This window comes from Pipistrellus hanaki, assembly GCF_964339955.1.
Source record: "Pipistrellus hanaki genome assembly, chromosome: X".
Taxonomy (NCBI): domain Eukaryota; kingdom Metazoa; phylum Chordata; class Mammalia; order Chiroptera; family Vespertilionidae; genus Pipistrellus; species Pipistrellus hanaki.
Window position 1 is genome coordinate 71780977 of NC_140524.1, and position 23268 is coordinate 71804244.

A 23268-nucleotide genomic window follows, 5' to 3' on the forward strand; every position below is an offset into this window, starting at 1 on the left:
CCTGGTTGACAGCAATTCACTTTCCGTTCTTGCTGACTTTGGCTGTGGGGCTGATCTCTTTGGATTGATTTCTTTGACCATAAATACCATCAGTTTTTCCTGGCTCTGGAAGGAGCTCTTGGAATCATGTGCCATTCTCCAGTTTCCAGCTGGGGTTTCTTTTTTTTTTTTTTTTTTTTTTGCTGGTGGTTCACAGATATGAAGCAACAGGCCTTATTCTGAGAATCAATGCCAGGGTGCTATGACTCCCAAAAGATACTCCAGGCTTCAGGCTTTTAACCTATGGGGCCAAGTTTTCTATTTTCTCTTTCTTCCCAATGGCCTTCCTATGTTTGATAGTTTCCTGCTTCCCAGGCAAGCTTAAAAATTCTTATCAAAATCATGGTACCTTTGAGATGTTGCCCACACTGTGTTCTGACTGCCGTTGCAACCCTTCCCTAACTGCTCAGTGGTTGATGGATGCAATCTGTCTGCTGCCAGCCTATTAGTGGTTGTGAGCAGAGGACAGAAGATAAGTACAGGGCAGGTGCAGACAGAATTTGATGTCACATTGTTAGGCCAGCTAATGGAGGAGCCAGAGGATGTAAAGTTGGCTGGAACCAATTAAAGGGCAGAATGACCCACAAAGGGTTGTGGCTTTGGGCTGGGGTAGATTAGTTAGAAAAAGCAATTACAATAGTTTTCAGGAGTCAGATATAGTCTGGGAACCTTTGGGGCTTGGCTTAGAGTTGTGTGTCCCACACAAGTTGTAGGGTATCAGGGTTATCAAGCTGCATGCAGGGCCTACTGAAATCTTATTGAATAACAAATTTTTCAGTGATACCGGTGTTTACCCGAAAATAAGACATCCACAGAAAATAAGACCTAGCGCATGGAAAGATAAGACATCCCCTGAAAATAAGACTTAGCGCAACTTTGGGAGAAAAAATTAATATAAGACACTCTTATTTTGGGGGAAACAGGGTATATACTGACAAGCAGGGTAAGAAGTCTATGGTTTGGGTTTTTGCTCTGATTATTTTTAGTGAATGAGATTCTTCTGCACCACCTTCAAAATATATTTGGAATCAGCCACTTCTCACCACCTACATTACTACCATCCTAGTCCAAGCCATTATACTCTCTTGCCTGTCACCAGTCTCCTAAAGTGATGATGTTTAAACAGTCTCAGTATGTCAGTCTTTGCTTAACATCTTCCATTTGCTTTCACTCATATTAAAAGCCAAAATCTTGAGCCATGGTCTCTGGCTCCAGCTATACCACTGCCAGTAACTATGGCCCATTACAACACTGTGGACTTGGAGAAACCAGGAGTGCTGGACACACTGACCAAGTTTTTGAAAGCATCACATAGGAGCTGCTACCCCAGAAAATCCAGAAATAGAGCTGCTTTTCATAAAATTTGCAGAAGTGAAAGAGAAATATGAAGCTTTATAGAAGAAAATAAAGAACTGAAAACAAAGCTTGCTCAGTATGAACCACCTCAAGAGGAGAAGCATGCTGAATAAGATTCTTTTCATTTGAAAAGACACTGAAAAGTGTTTTTGTAGGACTTGAATATTTTGTACAGTATATAATATTTTCTGAATAGATGCTAAGAACTCTTTTAATATGTTCAGCTCGCATATAAACACATATTCTTAGAATCACCAATAAAAACTCAATATAACTTTCTTTGGGTCTTGGCAATAAAAATGAATCCTGAAAATATCCTAAACACAGCCATCTAATTCATTACCTTAAAAGACATTCTGTTTACTAGTCTGACTAGGAATGATGGTATTGTTGTATTTTAGCTAAGAAAGGTTAGCATGGAACTGTTCCTTAGTTTAGTTCAGGATATGTCATTCTTTTTTTAAAAAAGAAAACACTTTATATTCTCCATAGGCAGCTGAAGAGATCTGTGTGACGTGGGATGCTTTTGCATGGGTTCCCGTGAATCTTTTGCTCATATATATAATGTGTAATAAATAACTCTTCTTTGTCACCACTTTGCCTTAGATTACTGTGTGTGTGCCAGTTTGAACTCTAACATCATGTTTTCCTTCTATGCATTCATACCCTATTTGACAATGATGCTTTGCTTGCTCTGTGCTTCCTTGGGTCCTATTTGCAAATTTTCAATTTGCTACAATAGCAGTTACCCTGATGGTAATTTATATTATTTTAAACAAGATCGCACTGTTCCCCTGCCTTACTTAGTTGCTCAGCTGAGCACAGAACAGAGACAATATAAAAGTCAGGGTTCGTGCATAAGCTGGGATGAAGGGAAATGAGCCATATATCATGGAAAATTATAGTTTGCAGGTATAATTATACAGTGCTTTCTTCTCTCTAAGTATTTTTCTAGACTTGAATTCACTTTATCTTCATTATCCCTGTGAAGTAGGTAGGGCAAGTATGAGGGGAAGTTGGGTGTTGAATTTTTAGGCCAAAGACTGATATTAATACAAATTATTTACTAACTGTAGAACCTTGGGCACATCAATTAACTGCTCTGAGATTCAATTTCCTCATCTGTTAAATGAGAAGAATACCTGTGTTGTCTACCTCACAGGATTGTTGTGGGAGTCAAATGGAATATATGTGACATATTTTTAAATAGTAAAACACTAAAAAAGCCAAAGTCTTTATGGTAGCCTATAGGCCCTCATAATCTGACCTCCCTTATCTCCTTCACATTATCCCCTACAAATCTCCCCGTCACCTCCTCCATTCCAGCCACATTAATCTCCTGATTATTCCTTAAGGTCTCCAGGCACATTTATACTTTGTACATGCTTTTCTTCCTACCTGGAATGCCTTTCCTTAGTGTGTCAGTCAGGATTCTGGGAGAGTGTAGTTATGGGGACTGGGTTATGGTCTTTGCCATATGGAAAGGATCATCTGGCAGGATCTGTGGTCTTTGGTAAAGGGATGCCGTCAACCCATAATGAACCTGCATAGAGAGAGTTGATGAAAAATCTTTCTTTTTCCTTCTGATCTCCTTGTAGGTGCTTCTTATTGGTCAAAGCTAACCCAAAGCCAGAGGGCAAGGGAACCTGTTGATGCAGTGCATTACAGGTCAGCCTCCCACAGCACAAAGCTGGGTGGAGAAAGGTGAAGTAGGTCTGGAGGGATGTACGGAAAATGTCAAAAATCACTGGATAGCTTTGTAGCTATCTGTCTCCATATATTCCTTCAGATTTACACCAAAAGATCTGATCCTTCTCAGTGAGGCTTTCTTTGGCCACCATTTCTAAAATTTCAACACCCAGCAACCAACACCTTGTATCCTCCTTATATGCCATGTGTTGTTTTTTTTCATAGCACTTAATACCACCTAACATATAATTTGTTTATTTTTCTGGCCTCTAATCTACTTTTCCAATAGAAAGGGAGCTCCATGAGGACAGGGACTTTATTTTATTCACTGGTATTATCAGTGTCTAGAATAGTATCTGGCACATAGTAGGCGTTCAGTAAATATACAGTGATGAATGAATGCACTCTTAGGGCCTATCATATAGTACTCTGCTCTCAGCCAGGTACAGATGGGTGCAGGTGTCTGATTGTTATTCCTGCCTGCTGCTCAAGAAGGTCAACTGCTGCCATGCATTGAAACTTCCTGATAGTTTGTCATCTGAGCCTTATAGAAACTGTTATTGCATTGTTTCAGCATGGGCTAAGCTTTGTGGGTTTTAAGTTATCAGAAGCAGTGAGTAGATTCATAGTCCTGGGGGCATTGGTCCTTCCAGTTGGTACTTTCATGCCTCAAAGGTAATGCTAGTGGGCCTGTTTCCAAAATCGGTAGGCTCAGGCTTGGAGCCACTTCTTTGAGGCTGAGTGAGACGGGCATGAACTGGGGCTCCTGGCTAAAGTGACGGTGAAACAGATCAGGACAAGCAAAACCAGGTTAGAGTTTGTAAAAACATTATTCTAGATTACCTAGAATAATGTTTTTACTATACAAGTAGCATAATAATATATTCCCATTGTGGAAAAAAATAAAAAAATCCAACTGCAGTTAAAAATCCTCTTCTCTCCCCAACTCTACTCCCCAAAGGTAAGCATAAAGTGCCCTCTTCCAAATCATTTTCTATGTTTACATTGTTTGTGTATGGATATTTAAAAATAAATGGTATTAAACTTTATATACTGACCTGTAACTTGCTATTTTTACTAAACAATGTATATTGGAAACTTTGCCATGTTAGGATACTGGAATATAACTCATTCCTTTTAATTAAACTTTTTATTTTGAGACTATAGGCCCAGTGCATGAAATTCATGCACAGGGAGAGGGTGTCCCTGAACCCTCTCCAATCTGGGACCCCTCAAGGAATGTCAGATGGGTAGTCTGGCATCCCTCTCAAAATCCAGGACTGCTGGCTCCCAACCACTCGCCTGTCTGCCTGCCTGATTGCCCCTAACTGCTTCAGCCTGCCAGCCAGATCACCCCCTAACCACTCCCCTGCTGGCCTGATTGCTCCTAATTTCTCTCCACTGCCTGCCAGGTCACTCCTAACTTCCCTCCCCTGCAGGACTTGTCCCTTCCAACTGCCCTCCCTTGCAGGCCTGGTCACCACCAACTGCCCTCTTCTGCAGGTCTAGTCGCCCCCAACTGCTCTCCCCTATAGGCCTTGTCCCTCTAAACTGCCCTCCCCTGCTGGCCTGGTAACCCCCAACTGCCCTCCATTTCAGGCCTGGTCCCTCCCAACTGCCCTCCCCTGCTGGCCTGGTTGCCCCCAACTGCCCTCCCCTTCTGGCTTGGTCAAGGAGCCTATCTTCCTCCCCACAGGCTCACGGGCAGCGCCATAGTAACTGATAGACCCAACCCTCACACAGGCTACAATAAAGCGCTGCTACAGGAATTTGAGCCTGGGAGTGCAGACACTAGGAATCTATTCTCCACAACACAATTGGGTGACCAAACCCAAAGCCCAGAGAGGGCGGCAATGCTACCTGACTTCAATTCTGGGCAAGAGCACACGGAAGTCTGTTTTCTGCAGTGCAGGAACAGACCTCCTGCCGACACAGTGCTACTGTGCAACCCAGTCCCCCAAGCTGACCAGGACCTCGATTGTATAGGCGGGAGGCAGCACTGAGCACCACTGACTTGACTGTTTCTTATTGCATGTGACTGGGATCCCTGACTCCCAGTGCATTCACACTAAGAGCCAGTGACTTCAATTCTTGGTGCATGCGCACACAGGGACCCTAATTCTCAGTGAGAGGCCACACAAAGCAACACGATTCTTGGTGCAGACACAGGGGAACTCTGACTCCTGGCACACACTAGAGGACTCTGATTTTTGGCGCACATCTACGGGGTCTCTGTTTCAGCACAGTTCAGGTTGGCTCCCTGATTCTAGGTGCACACACGAGATGACACTGAGCACTGGTAACACTGACCCTGGGTGAGCCTGGTTCCCAGAAACCCATGGAAGCCACTCATCTTAGTGTCAGAGCACTTCAGTGACACTTGGGTGGTGTGAAGCTCCCACTACACATGGCCCAGGCCACAGCAACTTGGTGTTTGAATCTTCTGGTGAGTGTCAGAATGGGGAGATGACACAATCCCCAGAGGAAAGAAAATGAGGAGTTGCAAAGAAAGGAAAATTGGTGAAATTAAATCATGCACATGACTGAAAAATAATTCAGAGTAATGGTTGTGCAATTCATACATCTGATGGATGAGAAAATCAACTACCTATGCAAGAATCAGGAAGAAATTAAAAGTGATATAGCTACAATAAAAAACACCACGGAAATTTTCAACAGTAGACTAGAAGAAGCAGAGGACTGAATTAGTGAGTTACAAGATAAGGTAGAGAAACAAGCTCAATTTGAACAACAACAGGAGGGAAAAAAAATAAAAAGCAGGAGGAAAACCTAAGGGATCTTTGGGACAACGTGAAATGAAATAACATACATATAATAGGGCTGCTGGAAGGACAATAAGAGCAGCAAGGGTTAGAAAATCTATTTGAAGAAATAATGACAGAAAACTTCCTGGATATGGGGAAGAAAAAAGTTACACAAGTACAGAGAGTCCCAAGCAAGATCAATCCCAAAAGACCCACACCAAGACGCATCATAATTTCAATGGCAAATATTAATGACAAAGAGAGAATCTTAAATGCTTTAAGAGAGAGACAAAGAGTTACCTACAAAGGATCCCCCATCAGATTATCAAATGATTTCTCAACAGAAACACATCAAGCTAGAAATGAATAGAAGGAAGTATACAGTGTTGCAAAGCAAAGGACTGAATACAAGAATACTCTATCCAGCAACACTATCAATCAAAATCAAAATTGAAGGGGAAATCAGGAGATTGCAGACAAAATAAAGGCTAAGGGAGTTTATCACCACTAAACCAGCAATGCAAGAAATGCTAAAGAAAATGCTGTAAAAAGAAGAAATAAAAAGGTAAGAAGGAACAGGGTACAAAAACAGAAATGACTACAAACAAGTACCTTTCAGTAATAACTTTAAATGTAAACAGACCAAATGCTCCAATCAAAGACATTGAGGGGCTGAATGAAAAAAAAATGACCCATATATATGCTGTCTACAATAGACCCACTTCAGAACAAGGGACTCACACAGACTGAAAGTGAAGGTATAGAAAAATATCATTCAGGCAAATAGAAATGGGGGGGGGGGGAAAGCTGGGGTAATAATGCTTATATCTGACAAAATAGACCTCAAAGTGGAGGCCATAACAAGAGATAATGAAGGCCATTTCATAATACTAAGGGGATTGATAAAACAACAGGATATGACACTGATAAACATAAATGCAACCAATGAAGGAGCACACAAATGCATAAAAACTCCTGGGAGATATCAAGGGAGAGATCTACAACAATACAATCATTATAGGGGACTTTAATTAACTACTGGTATCACTGAATAAATCCTCTAGACAAACAATCAGCAAAGATACAGCAATCCTAAATGACTCACTAGATCAGATGGACTTAACTGACATCTTCAGAGCATTTCACCCCAAAGCCATGGAATATATGTTCTTCTCAAGTGCACATGGGACATATTCAAAAATAGACCACATATTGGGTCACAAGCAAAGTCTCCCCAAATTCAAGAAGATTGAAATCATACCAAGCATCTTCTCAGACCACAATGGCATAATATTAGAAATAAGCTACAATAAAAATCATCCAAAATCTTGGAAGCTGAATAGCATGCTATTAAATAATGATTGGGTTACCAATGAGAACAAAGAAGAAATTAAAAATGTCCTGGAAACTAATGACAATAAAAACACAACAATCCAAACTTTATGGGACACAATGAAAGCAGTCCTGAGGGGGAGGTTTATAGCTCTATGGACATACCTAAAAAATAAATAAATAAATAAATAAATAAATAAATAAATAAATAAATAAATAAAATTGTAGTAAATCATCTAACTCTGCAACTCAAAGAATTAGAAAGAGAGCAATAAAAAGAAGCCCAGAATGAGCAGAAGGAAGGAGATAATAAAGATCAGAGCAGAAATATCATATATGACATAGAGACAAAAAAATAAATAAAAATGATCAATGAAACCAAGAGCTGGTTGTTTGAAAGGATAAATAAGATTGATGGACCTCTAGCCAGGCTCACCAAGAATCAATGAGAGAGGACTCAACTAAACAAATTCATAAATGAGAGGGGCAAAATAACAACAGACCCCTCAGAAATATAAAAGATTGTTAAAAAATACTATGAACAACTCTACTGCAAAAAACTAGACAATCTGGAGGAAATGGACATATTCCTAAAAAATACAACCTTCAATAACTCAATCAGGAAGATTCTGAAAATCTCAATAGGCTGATAACTATAGATGAAATTGAAGCAGTCATCAAAAAGCTTCCAGCAAACAAAAGACTGGGTCCAGATGGCTTCACAGGGGCGTTATACCAAACATTCAAGAAAGAACTAAAATCTATCCTCCTCAGAGAATTCCAAAAAAAAATTCAAGGGAAAGGAAGACTTCCAAACTCATTCTATGAAGCCAGCATTACCGTAATATCAAAACCAGAAAAAGATAACACAATGAAAGAGAATTGCAGGCCAATATCCCTCATGAACATAGATGCCAAAATCCTCAACAAAATTCTAGCAAATCAGATCCAGCAATATATCAGAAAGATCATACACCCTGAACAAATAGGATTTATCCCAAATGCAAGGATGGTACAATATCTGCAAATCAATAAATGTAATCCATCACATAAACAAATTGAGAGATAAAAACCACATAGTCATATCAATTGACACAGAAAAAGCATTTGACAAAATCCAACACCTAGAAAAATACTATCTTCCAAAACTCAATCAGGAAGAATCTATTAATAAAAGTTTCAATAGGCCAGTAACTGTGGAAGAAATTGAAGCAGTCATCAAAATGCTTCCAGCAAACAAAAGCTCCAGGCCAGATGGCTTCACAGGGGAGCTTTACTAAACATTCAAAGAATTAAAACCTATCCTCCTCAGAGAATTCCAAAAAATTCAAGTCCCCAGAAACTGGATTTCAGAGTGATCAGGAGCTTGTTTCCCTTTGGGTTGAAAAAAAGCCGCACATCCAGTCGCCCGCCAACAGCCTAATTTGCATGCCTCCGTACCTCAGCTTTTCAGCGTTTGTGCTCCTTTCTCTTTCCTTCTACCGGTAGTTGTAAGACATCCATTCAGTCAGCTTTCCTGTGGTTCTGGGTGATAGACGTTTTGTCGTTTAGTTGCAGTTTTGAAATTGTTGTGGGAGGCAGCAGTTTAGTTGTTTACCTTTGCCACCATCTTGGTTTCTCTCACAAAATGATTCTTGTAGTTTGAAATGACTTAAAGATGGGAAAAGGGAAAGTCAATGTGCAGTGTTCTCATGCTGCTGTTTCTGCCTCCAAGCAAATTCAAAGGAAAAACCCCGAATTGCTCAAACAATGGAAACACTATGGCCAGCCCAAAGTGGTGGTCAAAGCCCCTGATGAAGAAACTCTGATTGCATCACTGACCCATGCAAAGATGCTGGTACTCACTGTAAGTTTAATCCAGGATGCTGGATATTCTAAAATTGCACCAGGTTCTCAAACTGTCCTGGGAATGGGCCAGGACCAGTAGACCTAATTGACAAAGTCACTGGTCACCTAAAACTTTACTAGATAGAATTTTGTAGCATGATTGTCTCACCAAAAATGTTTGAAACTGTCAAATTCTAACAATAAAAGCTGAGTTTTTATCCCGGCCCCCTCCAAAAAAAAAAAAAAAAATGCCATAGATTTCTGGGTGTTAATTTTGTATCCTGCTACATTGCTGAATTTATTTTTTAAGTCTATTAATTTTTTATGGAGTCTTTAGGGTTTTTTATGTACAATATCATGTCATCTAAAAAATTAATGACAGTTTTACTTCTTCTTTTCCAATTTTAATATCTTTTATGTCTTCTACTTGTCTAATCACTATGGCTAGTACTTCCAGTACTATGTTGAACAGGAGTGGTGAAAGTGGGCATCTCTGTCTTGTTTCTGTTCTTAGGAGAAATGGTTTTAGTTTTTGCCCATTGAGTATGATGTTGGCAGTAGGTTTGTCATATAAAGTTTTTATTATGTTGAGGTATGATCCCTCTATTCCCATTTTGCTGAGGGTTTTTATCAAGAAAGCATGTTGGATTTTGTCAAATGCTTTTTCTGCATCAGTTGATATGACTATGTGATTTTTATCTCTCAATTGTTTATGTGATGTATCACGTTTATTGATTTGCGAATATTGTACCTTGCATCCCTGGGATGAATCCTACTTGGTCATGGTGTATGATCTTTCTGATGTACTGCTGAATCTTATTTGCTAGAATTTTGTTGAGGATTTTGGCATTTATGTTCATGAGGGATATTGGCCTGTAATTCTCTTTCAGTGTGTTGTCTTTTCTGCTTTTGGTATTATGGTAATGCTGATTTCATAGAATGAGCTTGGAAGTATTCCTTCCTCTTGAATTTTTTGTAATTCTCTGAGGAGGATAGGTTTTAGTTCTTTTAATGTTTAGTAAAGCTCCCCTGTGAAGCCATCTGGCCTGGAGCTTTTGTTTGCTGGAAGCATTTTGATGACTGCTTCAATTTCTTCCACAGTTACTGGCCTATTGAGACTTAAATTCTTCCTGATTGAGTTTTGGAAGATCATATTTTTCTAGGAATATATCCATTTCCTCTAGGTTGTCCAGTGTGTTGAAATAGAGTTGTTTGTAGTATTTTTTTTTTTTTAACAATCCTTTGTATTTCTGTGGGGTCTGTTGTTCTTTCACCTCTTTCATTTCTAATTTTGTTCATTTGGGTCCTCTCTCTTTGCTTCTTGGTGAGCCTGGCTAGATGTTCATCAATCTTGTTAATCCTTTCAAAGAAACAGCTCTTGGTTTCACTGAGCTGCTTCTTCTTCTTCTTCTTCTTCTTCTTCTTCTTCTTCTTCTTCTTCTTCTTCTTTTTTGTCTCTATGCCATTTATTTCTGCTCTGATCTTTATTATCTCCTTCCTACTGCTCACTGTGGGCTTTTCTTGTTGCTCTTTTTCTAATTCTTTAAGTTGTAGAGTTAGATAATTTATTACCATTTTTTTCTTAGTTTTTGAAGTAGGCCTGTAGAGCTATGAACTTCCCTCTCAGGACTGCTTTCACTGTGTCTCAAAGATTTTGGATTGTTGTGTTTTCATTGTCATTTGTTTTCAAGATGTTTTTAATTTTTTCTTGGTCTTTTTGGTAACCCCAATCATTGCTTAATAGCATGCTCTTTAGCTTCCAAGTGTTTGAATTTCTTTTATTGGTGTTTATTTATAATATTATGCCATTGTGGTCTGAGGAGATTCTTGATATGATTTCAATCTTCTTGAATTTGGAGAGACTTTGTCTCTGACCCAATATGTGATCTATCTTTCAAAATCTCCCATGTGCACTTAAGAAGAATGTATATTCTGTGGCTTTGGGGTGAAAACATATTTCTTATCATGGTTATAAGTATATTATATTTTTTATGTTTAGTTGTTTGAGCTATGTGGTGTGCACGCACGCACGCGCGCGCGCACACACACACACACACACACACACACACACACACCAGTATAAGGTATGGATATAATTTATTTTTCTCCAAGTGTAAATCCAATTGAACCAACACTATTTATTGAATAGACCGTCTTTTCACCACTGACTTGTAAATGCCACCTATTTGTTTAATATTTTTTCTAAATTAATGTTTTACTTCTTTTTAAAAAAATTATTTTTATTGTTAAAAGTATTACAGGTGTCCTCCTTTTTTATCATTGACTTCCCCACATGCCTCCCTTGTTTAATATCTTTACATGATCTATTTTTGGGGCTCTCTGTTCCCTTTCATTAATTTACTTGTCTATTTCTGTGCCAATACCACATCCTATCATTTATCATAGATTTGATACCTTATATAATAAATTAATAAATAATAATCCTTCATTGTCCTTCCCCCAAAACTGTTTTAGCTATTGTTATATATATTGTCTTTCATATGCATGTTCAAATCAGTTTATCAGGTTCTAAGAAAAATTCCTATAGAGATTAGATTGATATGGCAATTAGTTTATAGATTAATTTAGAGAGAATTGACATCTTTTCTCCACACATTTTTTCCTCCTTCACAAGGAGCACTTCTGCCCATATTAAAGGTATTTAGGGAGTAAAGAACACACATAAAGCTAGCCCCTTTCACACATTTATTTCTATGTATTTATGAAAGACTGTACTGCCAACTTCAAGGGTGAATACAGAGTTGGGTAAAATAGGTTAAATTACCAGCCATCATTACCTACAAGACAAATCATAAAGATAAAAATAATACTGACAATAATAATAAGACAATTAATACTATAAATAATATAGTAATTAGTAGATAATAATACAAGAATAAACTTTCATGTACTGACAGCTGTAAACCTATTTTTGCCTATTTATTTATTTATTTATTTATTTATTTATTTTTAATGAATTTTTTGGTGACATTGGTTTATAAAATTATATAGGTTTCAGATGTACAATTTTTTTTTTTTTTCTTTAGGGAAAGGTTTTTATTTATTTATTTTTTTTTTTGCCTTTGATTTTTTTTTTTAAATCAATCTTTATTGTTCATATTATTACAAAGGTTCCTCATTTCTTCCCCCCTCCACCAGGTTCCCACCCTGTACAATTCTTTTTTATTAAAAATTTTAATGTTGACATTATTGTAAGTATCCCCTATTTCCCCCCATTTTAACCTTGTCCACCCACCCTCACCTCCCTCTCTTTTGGCCTTCACCACACTATTGTCCCTGTCCAAGGGGTATGCATATATGTTCTTTAGCTAATCCCTTCACCTTCTTTATCTAGTTACCCCCACCTCCCTCCCTTCAGACACTGGCCAATCTGTCCCATCTATCCATGCTTTCAATTCCATTTTGTTCATCAGTTTATTTTGTTCATTAGATTCCATATATTAGTGATATCATATGGTATTTGTATTTCTGTAATTGGCTTATTTCACTTAGCATAATACTATCAGGTCCATCCATGCTGTCACAAAGGGTAAGAGATCCTTCTTTCTTACAGCCACATAGTATTCCATTGTCTAAATGTACCACAGCTTTTTTATCCACTTATTAACTGATAGGCACTTGGATTGTTTCCATATCTTGACTATGTAAACAATAATGCTATGAACAAAGGGGTGCATATATTCTTTCTGATTTGTGTTTCAGGATCTTAGGATATATTCCAAAAAAAGAGATCCCTGGATCAAAAGGAAATTCCATTTTTAATTTTTTTTGAGGAAACTTCATACTGTTTTCCATAGTGGTTGCACCAGTCTGCATTCCTACCAACAGTGTACTAGGTTTCTATTTTCTCCACATCTTTACCAACACTTGTCTTTTGTTGATTTACTGATAGTAGCCATTCTGACAGATGTAAGGAAGTACCCCTTTGTAGTTTTGTATCTCTCTGATGATTGGTGACATTGAACATCTTTTCATTTGTCTGTTGGCTATATGTATATCTGCTATTCAAGTCTTTTGTCCAGTTTTTAATTGGATTGTTTGTCTTCCTGGTGTTTAGTTGTATAAGTTTTTTAAATATATATTGTAAATTAACCCCTTATCAGATGTTTCATTGACAAATATATTCTCCTATACAGTGGGTTTTCTTTTCATTTTGTTGATGATTTCCTTTGCTGTGCTAAAGCTTTTAAATTTGATGTAGTCCCTTTTGTTTAACTTTTCTTGAGTCTCCCTTGCCCTTGAAGACATATTGGCAAAAATACTGCTGCAAGAGATGTCTGAGATTTTACAGCTGATGTTTTCTTCTAGGATTTTAAAACTTTTTTATCCATTTTGAATTTATTCTTGTGTATGGTATAAGCTGGTGGCCTAGTTTTATTGAAAAACCTACAGCCAACATCACACTCAATAGGCAAAAACTAAAAATGTTTCCCTTAAGATCAGAACAAGACAGGGATGTCTGCTTTCATTACTTTTATTTAACATAGAACTGAAAATTCCATCCACAGTGATCAGACAATAAGAAGAAATAAAAAAAATCCAAATTGGAAAGGAGGAAGTAAAACTGTCATTATTTGCAGATAACATGTTACTGTACTGTATATAGAAAATCCTAAAGACTCCACCAGAGAGCTACTAGATCTAATAAATGAATTTGGCAAAGCTGCAAAATCAATATCCAGAAACTATTGGAATTTTTATATACCAGTTATCAGAAAGAGAGACTAAGAAAACAACCCACTTACTATTGCAACAACAAAAAATAAAGTACTTAGGAATAAATTTAACCAAGGAGGGAAAACTACAGGACATTGAAAAAATAAATTAAGGAAGATACAAATAAGTGAAAACATATGCCATGTTCATGGATTAGAAGAATTAACATCGTTAAAATGTCCACACTACTCAAAGCAATCTATAGATTCAATGCAAGTCCTATTAAAATACCAATGGCATATTTCACTGACCTATAAAAAAATACCCCCAAATTTTATATGGAACCAAAAAAAGACCCAAATAGTCACAGTAATCTTTTAAAAAATATTTTTATTGATTTAGAGAGAGAGAGATAGTGAGAAGGAGAGAGAGATAGAAACCGTGATGGGAGAGAAACATCCATCAGCTGCCCCCTGCGCACTTCTACTGGGGGTTGAGCTCCAAACCCAGGCATGTGCCCTAACTGGGAATAGAGCTGGTGACCTCTGGTGCATGACACGACACTCAACCAACACAGCCACACTAACCAGGCATCCACAGTGGTCTTGAGAAAAAAGAACAAAGTTGGAGGTATCATGCTACCTGATATAAAGGTATACTACAAGTTCATTGTAATCAAAAAGCCTGGTATTGGCATAAGAGCAAACATATCGACCAATGGAACAGAACATAGAATCTAGAAATCAACCCATGCCTTTATGGTCAATTAATATATGACAAAGGAGGCAATAGCATACAATGGAGTAAAGATAGTATCTTCAATAAATGGTGTTGGGGAAATTGGACAGGTACAAGTGTACACTTCTATAATACATCACCTTTACATTGAACCCACCTCTGTATCTATTAGAAACATGGGGGCTGTGGGCACTGGGTCTATTGTTCAGTGGTACTTCCAAGGTTGAGGCAACTTTTTTTTACCTGATGAGAAAGAAACAAACAAAACAAAATAAAACTCTGGCTTGATAACATAGTTTGCTGGACTTCAAGCAAGGCTGTGAGGAGTGGATGAAACAGGCAGCATGTAGTAACCTTAGGAGACATTGGGGTTATGATTTTTCTAGCCAGGTGAGCCCAGGATGACAGCAAGTATGAATGGTGGAGGACTGGAAGTACCAAGAATTAAGGTTGACCCCCTATCTCATGCTGGTATCTATGGGGTGGGCTCCTTAGGAACTATGGGACCACTCATTCCTAGCAGGGTGCTCTCATTCATCGTGTCCACCTGTATACGATATGTAGGGGAAGATGGGTTGGGTTCATAGCTGTGCTTATTGGGCCTAACAGTCTGGGTAGACCATGGTTGGGTTTGGAGATGGATCTTCCTATCTTTGGGTCTACTGCTGACATATTACTCCCTAGTTCTGTGGAGTTTCCATCTTGGTGGGGTTGCCAATGCCTGGATAACTTACCCTTGTATAAAAGTGACTTGTTCTACCACAATAGAGCTATGATACCTGACAGTGGTGTATTCATTCAATGTTACTAACTAGCAGCCGGAACTCACAGCCTACTGCACAGGTCTTGATGCCTGACCTTGGGGTGGGGCTGCCTCAGGGCTGACAGAGCAGTTCAATCTACCCATGCAGGTGCTGCCACAAACTGTGGGCCCAGAAAAATATCTGGTAACATTAGACAGCCTTGGAGTTCAGCTGAAGCTCTCCAAAACTTTTCTAAAACAGAAGTGGGAGCTGGTTTAGGTATTATTTGGGCATGTGCAGATGCTGCCTGGGTAAGCAGCTCTGCTCTCACTTATGTTCCATCTAGCTGACAGGGCAGATATTATTTCTCCCACAATGTCAAGAACTCCAAGGCAGCAGTTAGGGCCTGAATACCAGCACTATGTATGGATCTTAGCATCTAAGAAGGCAGACAAAACATCACTCTAATAAAGAAGGTAAAATTGATTGCAATAGGAGAGGTTCAAAGTACAATGTGTATTTTATTTACTCTTCTTTGTAAAAATCCAATCTATTATTAAGTATTTTTCTGCTCCAATGTCTCCAGGATCTGTACCTCTTATTTTTCCCCATTTTTATGACTGATGCAGACTCTACTGAGTGCTACTGGACTCAAGCATCACGTCTCTGATTTATTTTCCTTTGGTGCATATATTCCTAACTCAAAGCTCTGATCATGTTCCCTGAGCCATCTGAATTTCTTCTTTGAAAAAAAAAGGGTTTTTTTTGTTTGTTTTGTTGTTTTTTTTTAGAGAAAGAAAGGGAGTGGGAGAGATAGAAACATCAGCTGCCTCCTGCACACCTCCTATTGGGGATCAAGCCTGAAACCCCGGCAGGTGCCCTGACAAGGAATTGAACCTGTGACCTCTTGGTGCACAGAACAATGCTCAGCCAACTGAGCCACATGGCTGGGCTGACTTTTTTCTTGAATGCCATTTATAGTTTTTGTTTTCTTTCTAAAATGGCAAATGTTATAGTGCTTGACTTTCAAGGTCCTTTATGATGTGGTCCAACCTTCCCTTTGTGTGTGTGTGTGTGTGTGTGTGTGTGTGTGTGTGTATGTGTGTGTGTGTACCCTGCTGTGGTTAGTAGCACAATGCAGATTGAATCTGTGGGAGGTCCATCTTTAACTTTAGAGTCAGATATAACTAGTTAATCTAGTCTCTCTCTACTTCTTCGCTGCTTGATTCTGGCCTTCACTTCACTTTTCTCTGGTCTCCAGTTTCCCACTCTGTTAAGGCTGTGTCACAAAATGACCCCTATTCGAGGTTAGTGGTAAAGACTCGGTGAGAATGGAAGTGAACAGTTCTTCCAATGCCAGAAGCTGAGGCCCGGGTTAGGGGAGCAAGTGCTGCGTGGGGAGTGGGGAGAGGGGCGAAAAGGGAGAAGGGGCCGCCCGCCCTGGGGCTGCTTTTTGTGCACAGAGCAGCTGTCTGCCTTGATGCGTCACCCTGCGCATGCGGAGGAGGGGCGTCTATGGAGGTGGCTGTTGTTGGCCCAGCTGGGCAGATGAGTCATGTCTCTCAGCACCTCTGGAACAGGCCCTACCCGCGCACCTCCTCGCCTTGCAGTGCAGAGCAGCCAGCCCAGCGCCCGACAGAGGGCGCTGCAGTGCAGCCGCTCCAGATGCCAAAGGTGGGCTCTGCCTCTTCTGGTTCAGAGGCCCAGGGGCCCAGAGTGGGGAGTGGGGAGGGAATCTCTGCGGTTCCAAAGGTAGTTTTGATTTTAACAAAACGTTTGTTTGGCACAGAAATAATATGTGCCTCAAAATGATCACTTCCTATAGAGAATGATAGGCCGACAGGACTCTACTGGAGAGTGCCTCTTCTTGCTCGCCCTAAGCTTTTGAGCAAGGGGTGGGAAGCTGGTGACTTCACTCTTCTCAGAGAGAGTTCCTAATAAGGTAGGTCTCCCCTTTCCAAAATAGATATTCTAAAAGGACCTTCATTTTATCCCGTCTGACCTTTCCCACCTGAGGTAATGGAGGTGACAAAGATTGGGGCTGACTGCAATGAAAGGCAGGAATAATAAACGCTCTAGCTATTTGGGAACCAGGGTTTCAGTGCAGGCTTCATCTGGAGGTTTCTGTGTGACTGTGGCCATTTCATTATTCATTAATTAAGACAACATTTCACTGTGGCCACAAGGCACTGACTGTGGGGGAAAAGGAAGAGGCCAAAAGTGTGAATAGACAATTATCCCAACCTTAAAACAGTTTATGCTTCACACAGGTCCCCATGCATAGGTGATTTATAAATATGTGCTGAATACATACATGCTATAATTTAATCACTACACTCTAAAGAAGGTCACCTAGTTCCTAGAACAGTGCCTGCCACACAGTAGTTGCTCAGTCATTTGTTAAATGAATGGTGGAGGGATGCATTGAGCATTTTATGGGCACAGAGAGCACCTAACCCACAAGAGCAGTCATGTTTGAACCAAGTCTCGAGAAAAAGTGGGTGTAAGCTCAGCATATAGGGCCAGAGAGGAAGGCGATACAAGAAGAGAGAAGAGCCCCTACCAAGGTACAGAACAGAGCCCAGGTCCTCATCTCTCTATGCCTCACTTCCCTCCTGTAAGTAGAAAAGGACAGGGTTGGTCCTGTAATCTCTTAGATGCTTCTACTTGTACGGTAAGATTCTCTGATTCTAGAAATGAGTTCAGTTATGCAGTTTAGGGCCTGACCAGTGGTGAATAGTTTTGCAGTTCAAGACATTCAGGTTTTGACTTTTAACTCAGTCTGTCTTCATAATAATAAGGGCTGGATGATCGTAAGCATCTCTTTTCCATCCCCTTGCTCTGTCTTTCACCTTGGAAATCTCCCTCAAATCCCTATACAGTCAATTAGACACCACAAAAGTCTGTACTATTTGTATATTGCCATGATTTTTCCTTGTGTTAATTTGGCTTTTGACATAAATCCTTTGTTAATTATAAAATTTTTAACTAATACTGGTTAATTGTGAGCAAAACACAAAAATACAAAGAAGATAATAAAAACCACCCATATTTTTCACTGCCTTCATTAAAATAAACACACACACACCAAATACATCCCCAAAACACACACACATGAGCTCATACAACCACATTGTTACAGATGTCTGTCATGTGAGCCCTATGTTTCCAAAGAAAGCTGGCTGCAGTTCTCTCTTATCCTCCTTTAGTTGTGTCTCTGGTGAGAAGAGATGTTGGCTGGAACCCCAAAACTCATTATTTAGCCACTTGCAGACCATCAGGCTAAGTCCTCAAAGACAATACTGCTCAGAGATGGTCTTTTAAACTATTTTCATTGATTTCAGAGAGGAAGAGAGAGGGGGAGAGAGAGAGATAGAAACATCAATGATGAGAGAGAATCATTGATTGGCTGCCTCCTACCGGCAGGGATCAAGCCCCCCAGGCATGTGCCCTGACCAGGAACTGAATTATGAACTCCTGCATAGGTCAATACTCAACCACTGAGCCACACTGTCTGGGCTGCTCGGAGAACTTTTCATTTTGAGGCCAGGTTCTTTCTTTCTATCTCTTTGTTTTTCTCTCTTTTTTTTTCTTCCTTCCTTTCCAAAATTATATAAGTTTCAGGTGCACACTTGTACAACACTATCATCTGTATTATGTGTTTACTACCCTGAGGCAGGGTTTTGGACCCAAACTACGGAGGCTTCCTTGCCCTGCATCTTAGGCTGAAGTTGGGCTAGATTATGTGAGGGTCACCAGGCTTCCTTTGGTCCAGACCAGAGATGGTGCTGAGCAGCTTTCTGTGTGGCATGGGGAAGACCTGCTTGGGAACTTGCTTCCCTACCTACCTAAAGAGGGCCACATAAATAAACCCATAACCCTAGCTTAGTCACATTCCATGGACTCTCCCATTAAGAACTGCATCCCCAGAACACTGGCCCCTTTTTGTGTCCTAATTCCTTGATAGTCAATACATGATCCACAGGCCAGTGTCATGGACCTGGAAGTGATGGTTTGTATATTAAAGCTTAAGAAGCAAATATATTTCAGAAGGTCTGGGATGGAACCTGAAATTCTTCATGTCCTACCAAGCTCCCAAGCACTACTGATGTAGCTGGTCATGGCCCACACTTTGAGTAGCAAAGATCTAGAAGGCTCTTTTGCCCTCCTTCCTGAAAGTGAAAGGGCAGGAGAGGTTTTGAGTGTTCCCTAAAGGTTAGACTGTATAGATTCAGACACAAATTTGAGGGTTATGTCTCAGGTGTTGAATAAATGTTTGGTGAGTGAATACATGAAGTTGAGGAGTAAGAAAATAAGGCTACACTCCCACCCCTCTAATGGCTTTCCCATTTCAGTCACAATATCACCGGCTTCTCAGTAACCACATGGAATTGGGTCCTTAGCCACTTTTGCTCTGGCTTTATCTTTCCTTTCTCACTGCTTCTATTCTCATTCATATGCTTTTTATCTATCCCTTGCCTTCATGTCTCTGGCCCCTTTCCACTCCACTCTACTAATAAGCCTCTGTAGCTATGTACCAGGCCTTAAATCAATATACACAGAATCTTTCTTATGCACTCCTAACCTGTTTTACTACCTTGGTGTCTTTAAATTCTAGAGACCATAACTGTTTTTCCTGACTGTTAGAACCTGGCACTTAACTCCCTTAGTTTGATGCCCGCTTTGATCAAAGATGCTGCCTCCATGACCTGACCTGCCACACCCTTGCACCCAACAGTTTTTGAATGCCAACCTGGTTATGGTTCCCCAGACCCCTGTGTGGCCTGCAGGGAAAGTCAAACATGGCTGCCATGTCTTCATAAATAAACTCTAAACTCCTGGAAGGCAGGACTGTCTGGGTCTCTTTACTCTTTTTATCCTTGCAACACCAGTATCTTCATTCATTCACTTGTTTCTCAAAGACTGAATATTCATTCTTTGCCAGGCCTGATACCAGGTACTGGGACAGAAGAAGGGAGGCAGAGATGGTCTAATATATTTTAGGAGATTCAAGGCATCAGGGAAGTTCAATAAGATGAGATTGACAGATTAATTTAGGGCCCAGGCCAGTGGAAATATTTGTGAAAATGGTTGGTGACCAGACAGGGCCTGCCCATGCCTAGAACAGATAAAGAGGAAATTCTGGCTGCTGAATACTGGAGGCTTACTTTAGAGGTCTTGGGGAAAAGTGGGAGAAGGAGATGGAGTATTGTCTACTTCTTTCAAAATGAGCACATAGAAGGGGAAATAACAGTTATGATCTTGACAAAAAAGTATTTCCAGTTGTTACCCAAAACAATGGGATTTGGTGATGTAATTCTGAGAGGCGGGTGATGTAATGGGAATAGCACTGAACTCTAAACTTCTTTCTAGAACTCAGATTTCATGACCCTTTGACCTGGTTTCAAGGCCAGCTCTCCTTCTTGATCTCTATCAGACCTTGGGTGGATCTATTCCCTTAGTATAGCCCTGTTTCTTCCTCTCTAGCATGGCAGGATGTGAAGCAGGGTAGTGTATAAGGAGCTTAGACCAATAAAGTCTAAGCTTCCTCTGAGCTCTTGACATTCTTGGCATGTGACAGGAAAAGAATCAAGGAGTAGGAAGGCTCAAGCAACAGAGCAGACTGGAGCCCGGGAAGTAGGTGAGGAGTGGAGAGGGAGAGGGTCTGACCCCAGGCAGCTGTGAGGCCTGGAGATGGACTTATGGATTGGTGACATTTAGGAGGAATTGTCAACTGACCAGGTGGAGGGGAGGAAGAAAGATGAAAGAAGACAAAGATTTAGCTCTACCCCAGGAAGACTGAGTGAGAGGAATCTTGAGTCCCAGACTCTTGCCAGCAAACTGCCAGTGGCCTTAGACAAGTCCTTATCTCTTTCTGGGTCTCAGTTGCCACATCTGCAGAGTTAAGGGATGGTTGTGATCCTTCCAAACCCTCTCCCAGACCCATGACAAGTACAATAAGTTCAGGAATGTTTCAGGTTCCCAAGTTGCCCTTTAGCTTGTAGGCAAATTCCAAATTCTTAGATGGATAGCCAGAAACCATGGTAAAGCCTTTAAGACATGCAATGCCTAGGGCAGTGGAAGGGAGGGAGCAGTAGGTGAGGTCATGAGTAGGGCTTTAGGGAGAGGACTTGGGAACTCTTCTGAGGTAAAGCCAAAGGCAAACAGGCCTTGAAAAGGAGCTTGTTTCTTGGCCTCAGAAAACCTGGCCTGCCAGTGTTTCAAAGGAGGCATTTAGCATGCAAATGGCATGGAATTATGCATATTGTTGAGTCATCTTTACATAAGAGGGGAACTTGGTGGTAGGGCTTTATCCTGGGTTTTGAATAAATGAACTCTGCACCCTAATCTATAGAAGCTCATTTGTAGATAACAAATAAGTGCTAACACTTAAAGAGCATCTGCTACCTTGTAGGCCTGGATCTAAGTGCTTTACATGTGTTCATTAACTCATTGCATCCTCAAAGCAACCCCTATTTTACACATGAGGAGACAGGTATAGAAAGACTAAGTAGGGTAACCCAGATCACACAGCTAATGAGCAGAGGAGCAGGCAGACCTGTCTTGTGAGCAATAAACTACAGTACTGTTAGCAGCATCTGTGATCACCAGTAGAGTTACAGCTCTTTTCATATCACATTACAGTTGTTGCCAGTATCTTTAAAAAGGCATTTATGGCAATCACTACTTCAAAATTATGGTGGTCATTAGACCCACTGCTAGATCTTATTACACTCAATGTGTTCATCAAGAAGCATATATGACTAGATTGTAAATTGCGTTTTAATATATAGTAATCAATTTCCTTTGTAATCTTGGGTAATTTATTTAATACATTTAAAAGCATTTTTATTTCTTGAGAAAGGATCCATAGGCAGCACCAGACAGCCAAAGGGGTGCATGGCATGACTTCGGAGGTTCTTCTGATAGAGGTTGGCTGGAAACCTGGAAAGCATGCACATTGAACAATGTTCTGTGCCAGGCACCTTGCCCATATGCTCTCACTGCAGCCCCCCCCCCCATTGGGATTGTGATGTGGTTATCCCACTTGACTCATGAGGAGACCAGGGCTAGTGAGGAGGAGAGTCTTGTCTACAGTCACCTTCAAGTAAGTAGCCAAGCATCCAGATTTGTCACTACAGTTGTCTGGACAATGATGCCAGCCCTCAAAAACAGTTTTCCTCAAATACAAATGACCTACAAAGTACATCTGAATGCACACTAAGTGACACTACTTTTTTAGCCTCAGTGTGTGTCCAGACCTGGGGTGTAGGACAAGGGCCCTTCCCAGGAGGAGGGGAATTTGATGGTTGGCAGCTGCAGCCCTGAGTTCAAATCTCAGTTCTGTGCTTGTACACTCTTGGACCAATTGCTTAACCCATTGATGCCTCAGTTTCCTCAACTATAAAATAAGGATAATAATGATAGCTCCTACAGTGGTCATGAGGTTTCAGTGAGGTAAAACAGACTTGGCACTGTTCCTGGCACTATGGTGTGAACCATTGCCTTTACTTTCTACTAAGAGAGTGATTCATGGAGGTAGCAGAAGGCTTCTGGAAGAACATTAGGAGATGCTGACCATTTGTCCCTCCCCATATCTATTACCTTGTCACCTGTGCTATAATTATGTGATATGGAAAGGTGTGGTAACCCTTGAACCTGTCCTTCACCCATCTAAGTGCTCACTGGAATCTGTGCAGAGATTTTACAGTGGGACGTCCCGGCCCACCACATTTTAATGTGCAGACAACTAAGAACCATGGCCTTAAAAGACAATGGATTGTGTGCTGCTCTTTGAGGACAACTAGGAAGGCGGTCAAAACTTGGAGACTGTACCCTGCTGTATATATAGGAGAAAAGAAATGGAGGCCCAGGTGTGGAGCAGAAGCAGTTTTTTGGAGCAGAGGATCTGGAGCTTGCAGTGAGAAAGAGCTATGGAGGAGCCATCAAGGCCAGAGCCTGACCCCTGGCACTGCCAGGCCCTTAGCCTACCTGGTTTTCCCGCAGAAGAAAATGGGAGATATGAGGGCGAGGGGAAAGTGAGGATGTGCTCACAGCCTTTTTCTGTGCCTGTACCCTTCTTTGAAGGGCAGATTCTGACT

General features: G+C 40.4%; 1 protein-coding gene across 1 annotated transcript in view; it reads left to right on the forward strand.

Moving 5' to 3' along the window:
* The window catches only part of NHSL2 (NHS like 2), a gene marked incomplete at its 5' end in the record, with an annotated part of 326943 nt that overhangs the window by 161275 nt on the left and 142400 nt on the right, over positions 1–23268 (forward strand). The gene's annotated exons all lie outside the window — the stretch shown is intronic.